This window comes from Acomys minous (assembly GCF_964271855.1).
Source record: "Acomys minous genome assembly, chromosome: 9".
Taxonomy (NCBI): Eukaryota; Metazoa; Chordata; class Mammalia; order Rodentia; family Muridae; genus Acomys; species Acomys minous.
In genome coordinates this window covers 1,393,204-1,409,752 of record NC_140490.1, presented here as the reverse complement: position 1 = coordinate 1,409,752, position 16,549 = coordinate 1,393,204, and the positions used below count along the sequence as shown (strand labels likewise).

At 47.0% G+C, this 16,549-nt stretch overlaps 1 protein-coding gene and 1 long non-coding RNA gene across 3 annotated transcripts in view; one reads left to right on the top strand and one right to left on the bottom strand.

The window, feature by feature from the left end:
• The window catches only part of SAMD4A (sterile alpha motif domain containing 4A), a 222,120-nt gene that overhangs the window by 53,386 nt on the left and 152,185 nt on the right, over nucleotides 1-16,549 (top strand). The window lies entirely within an intron of this gene.
• On the bottom strand, nucleotides 295-15,076 carry LOC311606077. Its single transcript, XR_014782184.1, has 3 exons — nucleotides 14,952-15,076; nucleotides 2,814-3,089; nucleotides 295-735 (listed from the first exon to the last, which is right to left on the bottom strand). It is a non-coding gene; the product is annotated as an uncharacterized lncRNA (long non-coding RNA).

Sequence of the window (16,549 nt, the reverse complement as noted above, 5' to 3'; positions counted from 1 at the left end):
CTGCTGTTAGCGGTGACTTACAGAATGCCTGAAACTGGGAAAATTGCAAAGAATGATAATCTACTTATTGGTAAAACTATTTGACAATTATTTTAAGTCACTGTGTGACTTAGGCAAAGTTCGGCCCTGGTATTCAGATATCAAGACTTCCTCCCTCCGCCCTCCTAGAGCATACTTGGAATTCTCTAACCCTCTGGGATGGGAGGGTTATAATCTTCGGATTTTTTCCCCCCATCTGTGTCTGCGGTTCCTTTTTCTGTGAGATGTACCTTAGCGCTCGGGTAGAATGGCAGATGTTCCTCCTGTGTGGGAATGGTTGGGGTTTTCGCATTCAGTGTGCTGCACAATCTGGGTGTGATCGTGCCATGCCTGGGACCCACACTGGTTCCCTTTAACCCTTGAGTCAAAACCAGAAGCAGACAGATCGATGTTTTAAAACACTATTTCCACGGACTTGTGAGAGGCCTTTCTTTTTTTATTAGTACTAGGAGAACATCTGTCATCTAATTGGCCTTAAACTTATATTTCTTTGGCCAGGAATCCAAATAATCGAGTTACCCCTGGCTGCGTATCGCGTCTGTGCCAGGCCCGTAGGAGTCTGCAGCCTTGCAGCCTTTGTTTCTCTGATGTGGAGCTTCAGGCCTGGGGTGTAACTTGTCCTGCCTCTCACAGCAGCTGCAGCACACAAACTGATCTGCAAAGAGGCCTCATATCAGAGCCCACCTCCCGAGTGCTCTGAAAAAGAAAAAAAATTTAAAAATAGATAGAGTAAATGGAAACTGTCCAGGACAACACATAGAATAAAAAGAAGCCCCAGGCGAGTCCTGGCCACTGTCACTGTGGAAACTGAGCCAGCTGGGTCTCAAATGCCCAGCCATCAGAACAGTGGTGACACCACCTGCCCCCTTCACGCGCTACGGTCACCCAGAGGTCCCCAAATGTGCTGAACGACAACGAACGGCACAGATTTTACACAGCACCTTTCCAGCTGAGAGCCAGCTTCTCCAGGCAGGACGTTTTACGCTATTTTTAGGCCTGAACTTCTTTAAGCTGGAATTAAACCAGGTAGGAAGGAGGAAGTCTTGAGGCGCACGTGCCAGAGCTGTGGTGTTCCCGAGCAAATTTAGTTACAACTTTAAAATTGAACCTAGGGGCTTGGGGGATGTAGCTCAGTTGGTAGAGAGATTGTGCAGCATGCACGGGGCTCTGGGTTCCATCCCCGAGACTGAATAAAGCAGACGTCGTGGGCACATGCCATCATCCCAACCTTGGGAGGAGAACCAGACAGTCAAGGCTACTCTTGCCGTACCGTGACTGAAGAGCCAATATGGGCTCCGCGAGCCTATGCACCCCTCCCCCACCAAATAAAGAAAAAGTGGAACCTAAGGAAGAAAAATTATTGGTTTTTTTTCCACTTGTGAGTCACAGAGTTTTAGTATCAGGACAGGTGGCAGGAGAGGGGACGGGTTGATGATACAAGGGTCCTGTTTTGCAAGCTTTGACCTCTAGGTAACAGTATGGCAAGTCACAACACCTAGATTCCCTGTGTGATTTTTTTATTAATTTATTCAGATTACATCTCAATTGTTAATCCTCTTGCTTGTATCCTCCCATTCCTCCCTTCTTCTTTCACCCTATTCCCCTCCCCTAGGCCTGTGACAGAGGGGACCTCCTCTCCCACCATGTGGTCACAGCCTATCAAGTCTCACCTTGGTCGCCTGCCTATTCTTTCTCTGAGTGCCACCAGGCTTCCCCACCACACGGAAGTGGTCAAATATGGGGCACCAGAGTTCATGTCAGAGTCGGTCCCCGCTCTCCACACAACTGTGGAGAATGTCCTGTCCATTGGCTAGATCTGAATAGGGGTTCAATGTTTACTGCATGTATTGTCCTTGGTTGGTGCAGTAGGTTGAGCAGACCCCACTAGGTCCAGATCCGCCTATCATGATGTTCTTCTTGTAGGTTTCTAGGACCATCTGGGTCCTTCTATTTCCCCATTCTCCCATACTTTTCTCACCTAGAGTCCCAATGGGAGGTCCCTGCATCTATCCCAATCTCCTGATAAAACTTGAACCATCTGAAGAGTCCAGTTGCAAAACAGGCTCCTCTTTGCCCGTGCTGGAAGTAGCATCCAAAGCCACAGGGAGGCAGGAGTCCCTGGAAGGGCACATGCATTCCTAGACTCTAGACCTGATTTGCTGCTGTTGTTTTTGTCATGAGCCATAAAAATACCCTTAACCAAAAAAAAAAAAAAAAAAAAAAAAATATATATATATATATATATATATATATATATATATATATATATAAATGAAAATTCAGCTATATAGATGAGGTTCAAGAAAATACATTACCTTGTTGACGAGAAAATAGATTTTAAATGTTTGCACCACACAAAAAATGATAAGTATGCGAGTTGATCAATTATTAGCTTGATGCAGCCGTTTCCATGGAGTTGGTGTGACAGAATGTTATTAAGAATATAGACACTGTTTTCCCATTGTCCTTAAAGAAGCTGAGGGGGGGTGGGGAGATCTCAAATATGGAGTCAATGATACTAAAAACAAGAATAAAAGTAGTAGCCATAGGGAAAACTAGAAAATGATCGTGGATACAGTGATCCAAGAACGCATGTGTGTCTTATGCTTGTTGAGCAATAGTGCCGTGTTAGAGCACACACAGTATTGCTCAATCCGCACACACAAAATCCATGTAAAAGCAGAAAGCATTGCTTACCTTTTGGTCTTTTCCACCCAAAGCAATAGATCTGGCGCCTAACACTTACAGCACATCAGTGCCACCTGATGTCTCGCCTAGGAGGACGGCGGCAGCCATTGATTTTAACAGCGTGTGGAGCACAGATCGGCTCATTGTCGGATAGGTCAGTGGGTCAGGGATTTGGGAGGGAAGCACTTCATCTCGTAAAAAATAATGTGGCCCCTGGGAAGATGGCTCGGCTAGCACAGCTCTTCCACGCGAGTATGAAGGCCTGTGTCCCGATTTCCACGTCCTCCAAAAACCAAGCCAGGCCGCCGGTCTGTAATCCCAGGCGTCCACCAGTCTGTGAGGCCCAGGTTCACCACAAGGCCCTATTAAAAAAATATAATAAGTGACAAATTATGAAAAAACAAACAAAAATCCCCAACCCAGCCAATGCTGGCCTTTGGCTTCCACCTACATGTATACCCACACTTACATACCACACACATACACATACACACATACACACACATACACACATACACACACATACACACACATACACAATGACTTTGTTCACTGTGGCTTTCTTGTGTTATTCATGAAATTTAGAAAGAGAATGCAGCATTCTTCTTTTAGAAGATTCTCTCTTCCTCTAAGGGAAGCAAGTATTTGTCAATTGTTTGAGAATTAAAAGGTACTACCTACGTGCCGTCTCTTATTTTGAGCCAAAAAGTGCTTTTTTTCTTCCAGAATTGGAGTCACTTGGTGGCAGTGACAGGATAACGTTTGTTAATGCCCTGAAAAGCTCTTTTGTTTATGTGACTATGGTGTTGTTTTGCTTAAATTAGAAAACAGTTGTTTAGGCTTGGTAATGTCAGTGCATCATTTTTCATGTTTCCCAGAGAACTTTGGATTCTTAGAGAAAAGGTTTTCTCCAGTGACCAGGAGGTTCATGGGAAGGGGGCTGCTCCTGGCTTGTCACATTGGTAGGATACAGGACTGTGACGGGTTTCAGAAGTAGGCTTCTGGCACTGTCTTCCAATGAGCTTATGCATAAAGTTGTACTTTATGCTAAATAAAGGTGTTGGCTTGTTAAAGTCCATGGCAGTCTGGGGGACTCTGCATGAACGCTGAAGATGGGAGGGCACAGACAGAGCTTAGTAGGCTTATTTCTAAGAATGAGTCAAGTGGTTCAGGCTGGAAGATGACCTCTGCCCCCCCCCAACCCCCGACCTTCTGAAAATCTAAGTGACTGGCATCTCCACCTCAGCTGTCCTGGATGTGACCCTTGGTTTCTGGCTTCAGCACTGGGGGATGTTTGCTTTTCAAAGCATGCTCTGTGTATTAGCAACACCTGCATCTCCCAGGCGGTGTCACAAATGCAGAGTCCCAGGCCCTGCCCAGGAACAGGAGTCAGAAACAAGAGCCTGGGTCTGCACACTGAAGCCCAAGACCTATGCCAGCCCCGTTGTCAGGTGCCAACGCCACCTGAAAATCAGAAGTGATTTAATTGTCTAGCTGTACAGCTAATTGTTCCAGAGATTGAACACATTGGGTAGTGTCTCCAAAAGGTCTTTGCTGTTTTGGAAACAGACCTCGCTGCCCCACAGGTCACACCTGGAAAGGCAGTATTGTTGGTGTAGCGGGGTCCACCTAGGAGCTGAGCATATTTTTCCCATTTCCAACACATCGAGGGAAGTTCAGAGGAACCCTTATGGGCTTCCCAAAGTTATTTTTACTGCCTCAAAGTCACTTCCATTTTTAAAAGACACTGAGTGGGTGAGAGAACTTTTGTATTCATCAATAAGTATCAGTCAGAGCAGAGAATATCGGGATACATGGAAGAGGTACCAGTAAGCCAACACCCATAATTAAGAAGTAATTTAGGAATAAATGAAAAACAAACAAACAAACAAACAAACAAACAGAAAAGATGGTTCCAGACTGTTCTCAGACACTGGAAAATTAACGGCAGATCCTATTGGAGGAAAGGCAGTAAGGGTGGTTGGGATTGGATGTGGGACAGAAAGGATGACCTCGGCTCGGGTTTACTGACTTTAGGTTAGGATGGGTACCAGAGCCGTGCTGAGCACGGTTGGGGATCCCACGCTGGGAGGGCCTGAGCCCCTGTCCTAGTGGACTCTAAGACTGCTTCTCTTAAAGTCTCCTCACCGGAAGTGCTCCCGTTCTTCCCGACAAGGACCACAGCCGCCCAGGGCCTCTGCTCCTCCAACCGAGCTATGGGAGGTGACACCTCTGCTTTGACAAGGATTTAGCACGAGGAGACAACTTGTTTGGGTTGTCTCGAAGGAACTAGGTTAAAGTTCATAGTTCCTTTTCTTTTATTATGATTCTGTCATATCCCCCCCAGTCGTGTAATAACTTATGTGTCAGTGTGTGATGTAGGAAGGACGGGGCATTGGGCATCTCTGAGTGGCTCTACGTCTCTCTTCTGGGACAACGCCATCGACCTTACTACACAGACGCTGGTGTGGAACCCCAAGCGTCATTAAATTGAGGCCTTTGGGAGGTAGCTTGCTTTGACATCTATGTCAAGGAGAATGAGAGATTTCAGCAACAACAAATCGGAGCACAAATTCTGTGTTCACTGAGGTTTAAGTAAAAGCCTACAATGAAAGGCCGTCCTGGTCAGGGCTACTGTTGCCGTGATGGGACACCATGACCAAAGCGACTTGGGAAAGAAAGGCTCTGTTAGGCTTCCCTTTCCTCACCACTGTTCAACATCAAAGAAGTCAGGACAGGAACTCAAACAGCTGGTGCAGAGGCACCTGAGGAAAACTGTTGACTCACTGGCTTGCTCCTCACTCATGGCTAGCACAGCCTGTTAGCTGCCCGGGGTAGCGCCGCCCACAATGGGTCTGGCCCTCCCTCATCAATCACTGATTAAGAAAATGCACTACAGGCTGCCCCACAGCCCAGCTGTAGGGATGTGTTTTCTCCGCTGAGGCCCCCTTCTCTCCAGCGACTCTTGCATGAGTTGAAGTGACATCAAACCAGTGAGTACAAGCTCTAGAGAAACGGCTCCGTGTATGAGTAGGTGCTGTGGAAGCACAAGGACCAGAGCTCAGATCCTGTGGAAGAAGTCAAGCACGGCTTTGCATGCCCATAACCCCAGGGCTAGGAGGTGGGGCCGGGCGGATCCCTGGGACTCGGTGGCTAGCCAGTCTAGCTAAGCGGGTGAGCTCAAGGTTCAATGGCAAACCCTAGCTCAAAAAATAAGGTGGGGAGGTGATGGAGGAAAATACTCTGATATCACCCTCTGTTCTTTAGGGCAAGCAGATACATTACCTGAATACATTGCATACATAATCATCAATCAATTAATCAATTTATCTATCTGTTTTTGTATGTATGTATGTATGATTTGTATGTATCATTTATCTATATCTATTTATCTCTGTCCGTCTATTTATCTACCATCTACCTACCTACCTTTATGTTTAGTGGAGACCCAGAAAGTAACTGCACACAGCCTTCCTTCTCAGTCACTTGGGACTGTAAACAGACTTTGAGAACTGACAAAACAGCAAAGCAGCAGTTTCACTTATATAATTATGTTAATTATAAAGTTTCTTAATGACGAAGTCTAATGGGCAATTCTCACAACTACTTTGTAATGCACAGGGAAACCTGGGAAAAGAGACCTCTGTGTGTGTGTGTGTGTGTGTGTGTGTGTGTGTGGCAAATGACCCTAAGTGATGAAAGCAGAGAGGGAACAACAGGGAGACGCAGGAGAGAAAATGTTTAAAGGCAACAGATAAACTTTCGGAATGCTTTATGACTGCTTTACAAGTGTAAGGCTCTTGTCAACTAATGGAGTCTTTGAGACAGACATCTGGAGCTACAGCCACTGTCTGCTTGCTCTGTGGGGTGAGTGACAGCATAGACCCGAGTCCCTCAGGCATCTGCTACACACACCACTTGGACAAAATGATACATTCTTGGTTTTCTTCATTCCTTTCCTTTCTTATACCTCTAATCCCTGCCCCCAAAGGTTTCAAGAGGTTAGGCACCCCTGCCCCAAAATGCCAATAACAGTGCATGGATAATCTCATACACAGTTCTGAAAACCTGACTCAAGTGGGGCATAGTCTCGCAGAGCGGGCTCCTGGGCTTCCCTGCTGCCACTCTGGTGGTGGATGGATAGATGGACACTCTGTGGCTTGCCAAGCAGTGACCTCCCCATCCCGGGTTCATGCCTCACAGCTCTCCAGTTACTAATCTTCTCCCCTAGTGCCATCTTCTCTATCGATGTGAGGGTGTGGGGAACAGAGTGTTGATGTCGCCATTCAGAAACTAGCTGCAGGTCGGTCCAGCCGCGAGCACAGCAAGAATGCTCCCTTTCAGAGGAAAATGTTTTGCCTCGCCTGTGAGTCCGAGCAGGCCTTGCTTATTGATGCGCTGTGACTCTTGTGGTCAGCAGATGATGTTTACAGAATAAAGTGGTAAATCCTTTCACACATCTTAACAAAAGCAAGCAAGCAAGCAAGCAAGCAAAAAGGCTGCTCCGTGCTTACAGGCGTTCTTAGAGAAATAGGCCCATAGTCAAGTAGATGCCGGTGTGAAATGGAAAAATACCTAAAAAAACAAAAAACAAAAAAACAAGCCTAATCTCTGTGAACTCCAATGGTCAGACTCAACTCTGTTCCTGAGACGTTCAGCCCATGATGTCTGCTTGCTCAGGCTTTTCAAAGGTTTCCCCTTACTCATCCCCTAAGCTTTAGGGTCCAAGGTGACCCCACCACAATGTGATAGCTCTTGACTTCTATTGAAAACCTCTAGGTATTTATAAGCTACAGCAAACGGAGTCAACATTAGTACCTGAGCATCTGTGGGTATGCAGTGGGCCTTCCTTCATGGGTTGCCGTCATCCTGCTGGTTGTCTCTCTCTCTCTCTCTCTCTCTCTCTCTCTCTCTCTCTCTCTCTCTCTCTCTGTGTGTGTGTGTGTGTGGTGTGTGTGTGTGTGTGTGTGTGTGTGTGTGTGTGTGTGTGTGTGAATTGTCTTGACCTTAGACCTCAGTTCTAGGAGTTCAGAAAAAGCAGTGCCTCTAATTCAACATCCCATTCTAGCACTGGTGATGGGGTCGTTAACACATGACACAGTAGCTGTTGGCATTTAACATCTCTATCAGAACCTCCCCTTATGGAATGCTGTAGTTCTTTCAGGCTAATTTATATTTTACTGACCTCTAAACTGCCAGCTGTGACAGTAAACAGTTCTAATTTCATTCCGACACTGTGAGGGGCGGGGTGGGGTAGGGGAGGTAGGGGGAGTGGAGAGGCAAGTGGTGGGCGGGGTGAGACCCTGATTGCCATCTCTAGACTAGAAGTCTCCGAGCGGCACCTCCGTGTCTCATTCACAAGAGTGAGTGCACTCATGGAGACGTCTCCCTTGAAGAGGGGGAGAGCTATGTCACCTGCAGGGTGCTGCGCCTCTGGGAGGCTATCAGATGATTTGCTGATAGCTGATCACGTTGATTATCCAAACGGGCCCGCTCCCTCTAGCACCTGCTTGCCGCAAATTGATCAGAAATCAATGCGCACAGTTGCTCAGTACGGTTCAGTTTTCAGGTACATGTGCTTCAGAGGAACTTAGGGGAGGCCAAAGGGTTTCTACACAGCAGGAGACATGTATTCTCTGCAGGCAAATTGGGACCCCAGGAGAAACATCACCGTACTCTGAACGGTACTTCACAGTTTTTGGGCGCGATTTCATCTTATCCACTTAATAGCTCAGATCGGGGCGTTGGGGCTTGCCTTGTGCACTTTAAACTGAAACGGCCTGTATTACTCGGCTGATTACATGGCAGGACCGAGTATAGGGCTTGAACCCTCTGCCCCAATGGCTGTTCTCTCTGACACCATCTGTTTTCTCTTATCTGTTTGTCCATATGATTTCTTCGTCAGTTACTTTTGCAACATTTTTCTAAGATGTATTTTTATTATTTTTAATTATGTGTAGGGGTTTGTGCGCGCATGCATGCACGTGCACAGCTGCTAGGGCAGGCTAAAGGCGTCAAACCCTCTGTGGTTGGAATTACAAGCCACAGGGATGCTAGAAACCCCTGCGCTCTCTCTCCAGCCCGAGCGCTGAATGGTTTTGACAACCACAGCTGAGCAGATTGATTAAAGTGAGAAAACCCTCACAGCTTCAGAGGGGTTCCGCCCGCCATACTGGGCACAACACCGTGGAGTTCTGTCAGTGGAGGCTGCTTGTGTGCGTCTTGTTAGAAGGGAGGCGGAGCTGGTTTAGGAGCCAGAGATAGACTCAACAGGACTGTCACCAGCGACTTCCTTCCTTCCACTGGCCTAACCTAAACAGCACCACTAGCTGGGGAACCATTGTGTGTGTGTGTGTGCGCGCGCGCGCGCATGTGTGTATGTAGGGGGGGGCGCGTCTGTGGATGGCACTTTCACTCAGACCATAACAATATTACTGTAGAATTCTAAGCAATTGTTTTTCTCTTTAAAAACCAGAAAACTCTAACCATTTTAGCTATTTAGCACCCTTGCCTGACTATCCCTGCACACTTGCCTTAGGTGTACTCCTTTAGAATTTTTCTAGGCCAAGCTTTGAAAAAAAAATGTCCTAGGAAAAGAGAAAGGAGGCACAGTGGAAAATCAGGCCAAGGAATGTCTAACTTTCCGCTCTCCTTTTACCTTTTACTTTCTTTCTTTTTTTTCTGTTTTCCTTTTTTTTTTTTTTTTTGAGGCAGGGCTTCTCTGTGTAACCCACCTGCCTCTGCCTCCCAAGTGCTAGGATTAAAGGCATATGTCTCCATGTCTGACCCTCTTTTTGATTGAAGCAGGGTGTCTCTGTATAGCTCTGGCTGTCCTGGAACTCTCTTTGTAGACCAGGCTATCCTAAAACTCCCTTTGTAGACCAGGTAGGGCCTGGAACTCACATAAATCAACCCATCTCTGCCTCCCAAGTGCTGGGATTAAAGGCGTGCACCACCAAATCCCGTGATTTTCTTTCCTTCTTTCTTTCTTTCTTTCTTTCTTTCTTTCTTTCTTTCTTTCTTTCTTTTCTTTCCTTTTTTGGCTTTTCAATTGCAAAGGTCCCGAGCATGCGACACTAGTGTTCTACTAGTGAGCCATGCTCTAACTGCCCAAGAAAAAAAGAAGGAAGTGAGAAGAGAAGGGAAAATCCGTTTTCACACCCATAGCAACGTAGCCTAGCCTGGAGCTGTGTCTCAGAGCGCTCCAGCCGCTGGTCAGATTCTGTGCTTTCCGAGCCTCTGGACGCAGCCTTAACCTGTTCCTTGCATTTCCTTCACTGTGACGGACCTTCAGGGTCTATATTCCTTAGAGTTCCCCCACAATGTCCGCAGGAGCAGCGGCGCAGCGCGCTCAAGCAGTTGGCTGGGTTTTGTGTCAGTGGCGCTGTCCCTGCGTGGGGGGTAGGGGGAGCCTCTTCTGGAGTATGACGTGGGCGACGTCGGGTGGGTTTCCAGGCGGCCTCCCCCTCCAGGCTTTGCATCCCTCCCGCTCCTTAAAGCAGGCGATGAGAAGGCCCAAGCTCAGCTTGGGCCTGGCCACTAGCTTATTTGTAAACTGCGGGTCAAAAAAAGGAATGTTATGTATAAAATCCAGACCAGACAATTGCTCATTTCATGCCCAGAGCGGTAAAAGAGAGCGAGCGGACTTCCTGATTGGCTGAGTGAAGTGCGGATTTTAGTTTCTGCCGTCCCAGGAAATGGCATGTGAATAGAGTACTTGTATGAACAGGCTTTTCTTTTTTGTCAATGGTTGGAAATTTGTGAAAAAAAGGAAAGAGAAGTCTGTTTATTTTAGCAAACCAAGATTCAGTGTGTGTGTGTGTGTGTGTGTGTGTGTGTGCGTGTGTGTGTGTGTGTGTGTGTATGTGTGTGTCACAAAGGCATAAGTACAGAAGTAGGCATTTTAGAGTCCTTTGGTGGTCTCCGGTCCTGAAATTCCATTTCTCCTCTCTCTCTCTCTCTCTCTCTCTCTCTCTCTCTCTCTCTCTCTCTCTCTCTCTCTCTCTCTCTCTCTCTCTCCCCCACCCACCCAAAGTTGTTGGGTTGCCGTAGCAACGTAACTCCTCCCCCACAGCCCTGTAAGATTAACTGGATACAGATTTAGCAGCAAGTCAAGCCGAGATCAAAATCCAAATATAGGACCCTGGTCGCAGAAAGTGGGAGGCCGGTGGCTGAGGCCTGAGCACACCTCCCGTGCGTGTGCCACGCCAGGACCTTCACGGGGGCCTTAGACCGTCCTGCTTTTTAGGGGCAACCTGCAGCGGGGGCTGGATGAGGAAGGGAGTTGTATGAAGAATATTTAACCCCATGTCTGTGAAATCACGGACTGTGGGGGGGGGCGCTTTGCCAAGTCATCACAGAGGTGTCACTGGGTGGGTGGTACAGAGGTGAAGGTGTCCCGTCACCGATGCTCCCGTGGCAGTCTTCGGGGACACTGGGTTAGTTGTAACAGCAGTTGTCAGAGCTGACTGAGTGCTTACTGTGTCCTAGACCAGGTTCTCAGCACTTTGTAGCTCATATAATTCCCACAATCCTTTGAGTTACATAGCGTTGTTTTACAGCCATGGAAACTGAGGCACAGAGAAGTTAATGAGCTTCCTTAAGGGCGTGTAGCTGGCAAGAGGCTGAGCTGGGATTTGAACTATTGCAGTGTCTTCTGAGTCCAGGCTCTTAATTTTCACACTACCGCCCACAACCTCTAGGCGTTATGTCTTGAGGGCTGATCCTCACTGGATTATACAAGAAATCTGAACTGGACATGTTAGTGTTTTTTTTTTTTTTGAGGGGGGCAGTGGAGACTGAACACAGGACCTCACTTATACTTAAGAGTCACTCTGCCACGGGGAGTGGTGGCACACGCCTTTAATCCCAGCACTCGGGAGGCAGAGGTAGGCGGATCGCTGTGAGTTCGAGGCCAGCCTGGTCTACAAGGCAAGTCTAGGACAGACAGGGCTACAGAGAAAATAAAACTAAAACCAAAGCAAACTAAAACAAATCACTCTGCCACTGAGCTATATACCTAGCCCTGTGGAATTTACATATGTATGTATGTATGCATGCATGCATGTATTTGTGTTACTCTCCACGTACTGTCCACCATTTTTTTTTTAAAGACAGGCTCTCTCTCATGTTATACTATCCTGACTAGCCAGCAAGCCCCAGGGGTCTCCTGACTCCGCCCTCCCTGTGCTGGGATTACAAGCATGCCCCACCCACCCGGGGGTCAGATTCCTATCTTCATGTTTGCTCGGCAAGCACTTTACCATCATCCCTAACTTCAGTGTTTTTTGTTTGTTTGTTTGTTTGTTTTTTAATTATATGTGGGTGGTCTATGAGTGTGTACATGCTAATGTGTGCATGTATATGTCCATGCATGTGCACATGTATGAAAGTGGAGGCGAGAGATTGACATGGAGTGGGTGTCTTTCTCAGTGGCTTTCCATCTTGGTTAACGAGGTGGGGTCTCTCACTGAACCTCAAGCTCCTTGACTGGGCTTGAATGGCTGGCCAGCAGGCTCCAGGATCTGCCTGTCTCTGTCTCCCCTCCCCCACCCTTCCCCAGCACTAGAGTTACAAATGTGCACATTTTACCAGCTATTACAAAGGGGTTAAGGGTCTGAACTGGGTCCTTGGACACAGCGACAGTGCCCTATGACCACAGTGGCCACAGAGGCAGCCACTGCACTAATTCAGCTGTGAGGTGAAGGTCCTCCAAGCACTGACGGCCACTAGCAGCAAAGAGGGAAGGACGGACTCAGTCCCAACTCTCAGAGAGGCCAGGTCCTGGTGACCCCCTCATTTCAGACTTGATTTGAGACTCTAATTTCTTCCACGAATGGAAAAAGAATGAGGTTGTTTATAAATTTTAAAGGAATCTTACTATTGTGGGCGTATACATGATGTGTGTGGGCACATATGCTATGATGCTCATGTGGAGGTCAGAGAACAACTGAGGTCAGTCTCTCCTTCCCCCTTCATGTGGGTAGCTTTGTTGTTGTTGTTGTTTGCTTGCTTTTTGAGACAGGGTTTCTCAGTGTAGCCCTGGCTATCCAGGGTTAGGGTTAGGTAGACCAGGAGTGCACCACCACTGCCCTAGTATTGTGGGAGTTGATTACAGCAACCCTGAGAGACTAGTAAAAACAAACATGTCCCTGTTGACATAGATTCTGTCCAGACTGAGTCCCACTGAGCATGTGTGGGTAGCGCTAGCCTTCTCTCTATGCTCCCTCTTAGTGTTGCTTGCTAGGTACACTTGACTACCTTTCTTATGTTGAAAGGTTAGCTTGGCTTTTTATCTGATGGCATCATAAACATTGACTGCAGCATCTGTTCTTTGATTTTTACTGGTGTATCTTGGAGCTAAGTTTTTAGATTTTCAAAAGCCTTAAATTGTGATAAGATACACATAAAAATTTACCAGCTTGATTTTAACTTTCCTATACAGTTCAGCCACACCAGAACACCCACGTTGCAGTTCAGACAGTGCTCACATCCCCTGTGGAACTCTGTTCATCTTACAGAATTGAAACTTTGTATACACACGTTAAAGAATGAACTCTAGGGGCTGGGTAGAAAATGTGCTTGCTGGGCAAGTGAAAGGACCACAGTTCAGTTCCCCGGAGCCTGTGTGACGCCCAAGCAGGTCCTGCGTCTGTAAGCCCAGCACACCTTCAGTGAGATGGGTTGGCAGAAGCAGAAGAATCTTCCGAAGCTTGTGGCCCAGGCAGCCTGGCACACACAGCAGCGAAGGGCAAGAGACTTTGCCTCAAAGTGGGCCAACACCTGAGCTGTCCTCTGCTCTCCACATGCTCGCACTCACACACAAAATACGTATGCAACATGACAACCACATTTGCTTTCAGCCTCGGTGAATCTGGCTACCCCTGTATCCTATAAGTAGAGTCACATACTATTGGTTCCCTTTCGGCTTATTTAATTTCACATGATGCCTTTGGGATTCATCCATGTTGTAGCATGTGTAAGAATGCTTTTAAGGCTGAGCACTGTTCCACCGTTGGTCCATGCTACATTTTCTTTGCCTGTTACCCACCTGTGGACACTCCAGTAGCTTCCATTGTGAATAATGCTGCTATAAACATGGCTGTTCACGTGTCTCCTTCAGGTCCTTTTCCCAAGTCTGTTTCTTATATATTGATAGGTAGGATCACTGTATCGTAGATCTGGCTCCAAATACTGAATCAATGATCATTTTCAAAACTGCAAATTGCCTAAGTATGACTGTATCTGTATATGCGTCCAAACGACGTTTCTAAATTCCTCCATTTTTAAGGGCTTGAGTTAACTTCTTTTCATTCCATACCCTTCTCGTTCAGAATATTGTTTCCTCAGCTTCTTAACTCCTGAGTAGAGCAAATCGTTTTTTGCCCTAAGACTTTTTTAACTTTTCATACCAGGAAACTTGCTAGATCTCATAGTAATAGCTTTTGTGCACTTTTAATTTGAAAGGGCCTCGCGCCGTTACCATTCGCTCACCTCAACCCTCAGTTCCAGTGCCTTGTTATCCATTACTTATGGCCTCAGCACCCCCGCAAGTGTGCATAGTGTTGGAACTGCACCACCAAACTGTGTGGCGGAGGTCAACCCCGTCCTTTCCAGCCTAATCCGTAATAGGGTTTACTGAGCTTGAGTCCCTAGCGCAATGAACACACCCCACCTCCACAGCACTGCAGAGAAAACCCAAATAGTTTTAAGGAATGAGTCTCATGGAGACATAAATAAGTAGCCACTAATAAGCAAGCTATTTACTGTTAGACACGGGAAGAAACACTGCAGGCAATATGCTAGTGGCTTGTGCCTGCTCTTTTTGCTTTTGGGAAACTCTCAATTTAGCCATCTGTTTACTCCTAACTTGTCTGAACGGGCAGTACACGCATGTTTGTGCTCATACAATAAAAATCACCCAGTAAACTATGAGTCTTCTCCTACCCTTTCCTGTTGTGCTTAATTTACCAGTATGGCCTAATAAGGTTTATTATTAGGCCTAGGATTATTATTATTATGGAGGTATTTTCTAATCCACTAGTAGCCAATCAAGACACAGACACCTGTATATTTTAAAACAACCTTTGTAAACCTAGGGCAGAGCAGATCTTAACCCCCTAAACTTCATAGTGGATCATATGGGATCCCTGCCCCAATCCCATACCATCTGGTTCTAATAATTTCCATCAAGCCACCTCCCATCCATAATCCCAGATACTTGCTAATTATCATCATCTGGGCCAAGTCTCCATCCATGCCGGCCGTGTGCTTCTCCTCCACCTAACCCATGGCGGCCTTCCTTCTTCCTTCTCTCCTGTCCTCTCCTCGGGTCTCTCCTCCTCCCAAGATTCTCTCTGTCTCCCCCAAGCCCTGGGACCTTAGCCACGCCTATCTCATTTGCTCTGCCCAGGTGTGATGGCCTTTTATTGGTCAAACAGGTTAGGCTCTTAGGCAAGGTACAGGTGGGGCACCGAGACTGCAAGCAGTAATTAGCATCAAAGTACATCAGCCCAACCTCCAACCTTTTCTCTTTACCTAGAGTGTCTCTTCCCAGGGTGGCTGCTTTGTCTCACCTTTCTTACCTTCCCCGCCGTTCCTTCTATGTCTTTGCTTAGTTGTACAGAACATACATATTTGTGTTCTTTAAAAAGAAAAGAAAAATAAAAGAAAAGCTCCAAGAGGTTAAACTTGATGTTCCACATTTTTTTTTTTAACTTTACTGCCTGTCTTGGAGGATAACCCATATACTACCTGGGGCCATAGGATTCCAGGAAGAGATGTGTATTGGAAGGCGGTCTTACGTAGAGATCAAGAGCGTGGGGTCTGCTCTTCTAGCTTACCACTTGCCAGCTATGTATTTCAGGCGAGTGCCCTAGGCTCTCTATGCCTTGGGGCTTGGTCATATAAAATAGGCTATGAGGGCTGTAGAGATGGCTCAGCCGTTAAAGGCGAGGCTCACAACCATAAATGTAAAATAGGCTATGTGCTGGTGCTTAGCTCCGGAAGTTGTAGTTAGGCATGTAGAAAGTGTCTGATGACTTTTCAATTCTATGTAAGGAGGCGCTATTTATGGACATTTAGGTCGTGGCTAGCATTGTGATATATAGTGTCATACATGTACACGTTTATATTTTGAACTGGATTTTTGAAGTAGGAATTCTGGCTCAAAGAAGAGTATATGAAAAAAATTAATAAAAAAGAGTACATGTGCATTTAGGTTTTGGTAGATATTGGCATCTGCCTGTTTAAAGAGGATGGGACAATCCACAGTCCCAGCCTGTCTCAGTTAGGGCTCTGCTGCTGTGAAGACACCATGACCACGTCAACTCTTCTAGAGGAAAACGTTTCATTGGGCCTCGCTTACAGTTCTACAGGTTTCGTCATGGTGGGGAACATGGCAGCATGCTGGCAGACATGGTGCTAGAGAAAGGGCTGAGAGTTCTACGTGTTGTCTGCAGGCAGCAGAGGGAGACTGGAGCCACACTGGGTGTAGCTTGAGCATAGGGAACCTCGAAGCCTGCCCTCACAGTGACACACTTCCTCCAGCAAGGCCACACCTACTCCAGCAAGGCCACACCTACTCCAGCAAGGCCACACCTACTCCAGCAAGGCCACACCCACTCCAGCAAAGCCACACCTACTCCAGCAAGGCCACACCTACTCCAGCAAGGCCACACCTACTCCAGCAAGGCCACACCTACTCCAGCAAAGCCACACCTCCTCCAGCAAAGCCACACCTCCTCCAGCAAAGCCACACCTACTCCAGCAAGGCCACACCTACTCCAGCAAAGCCACACCTACTCCAGCAAGGCCACACCTC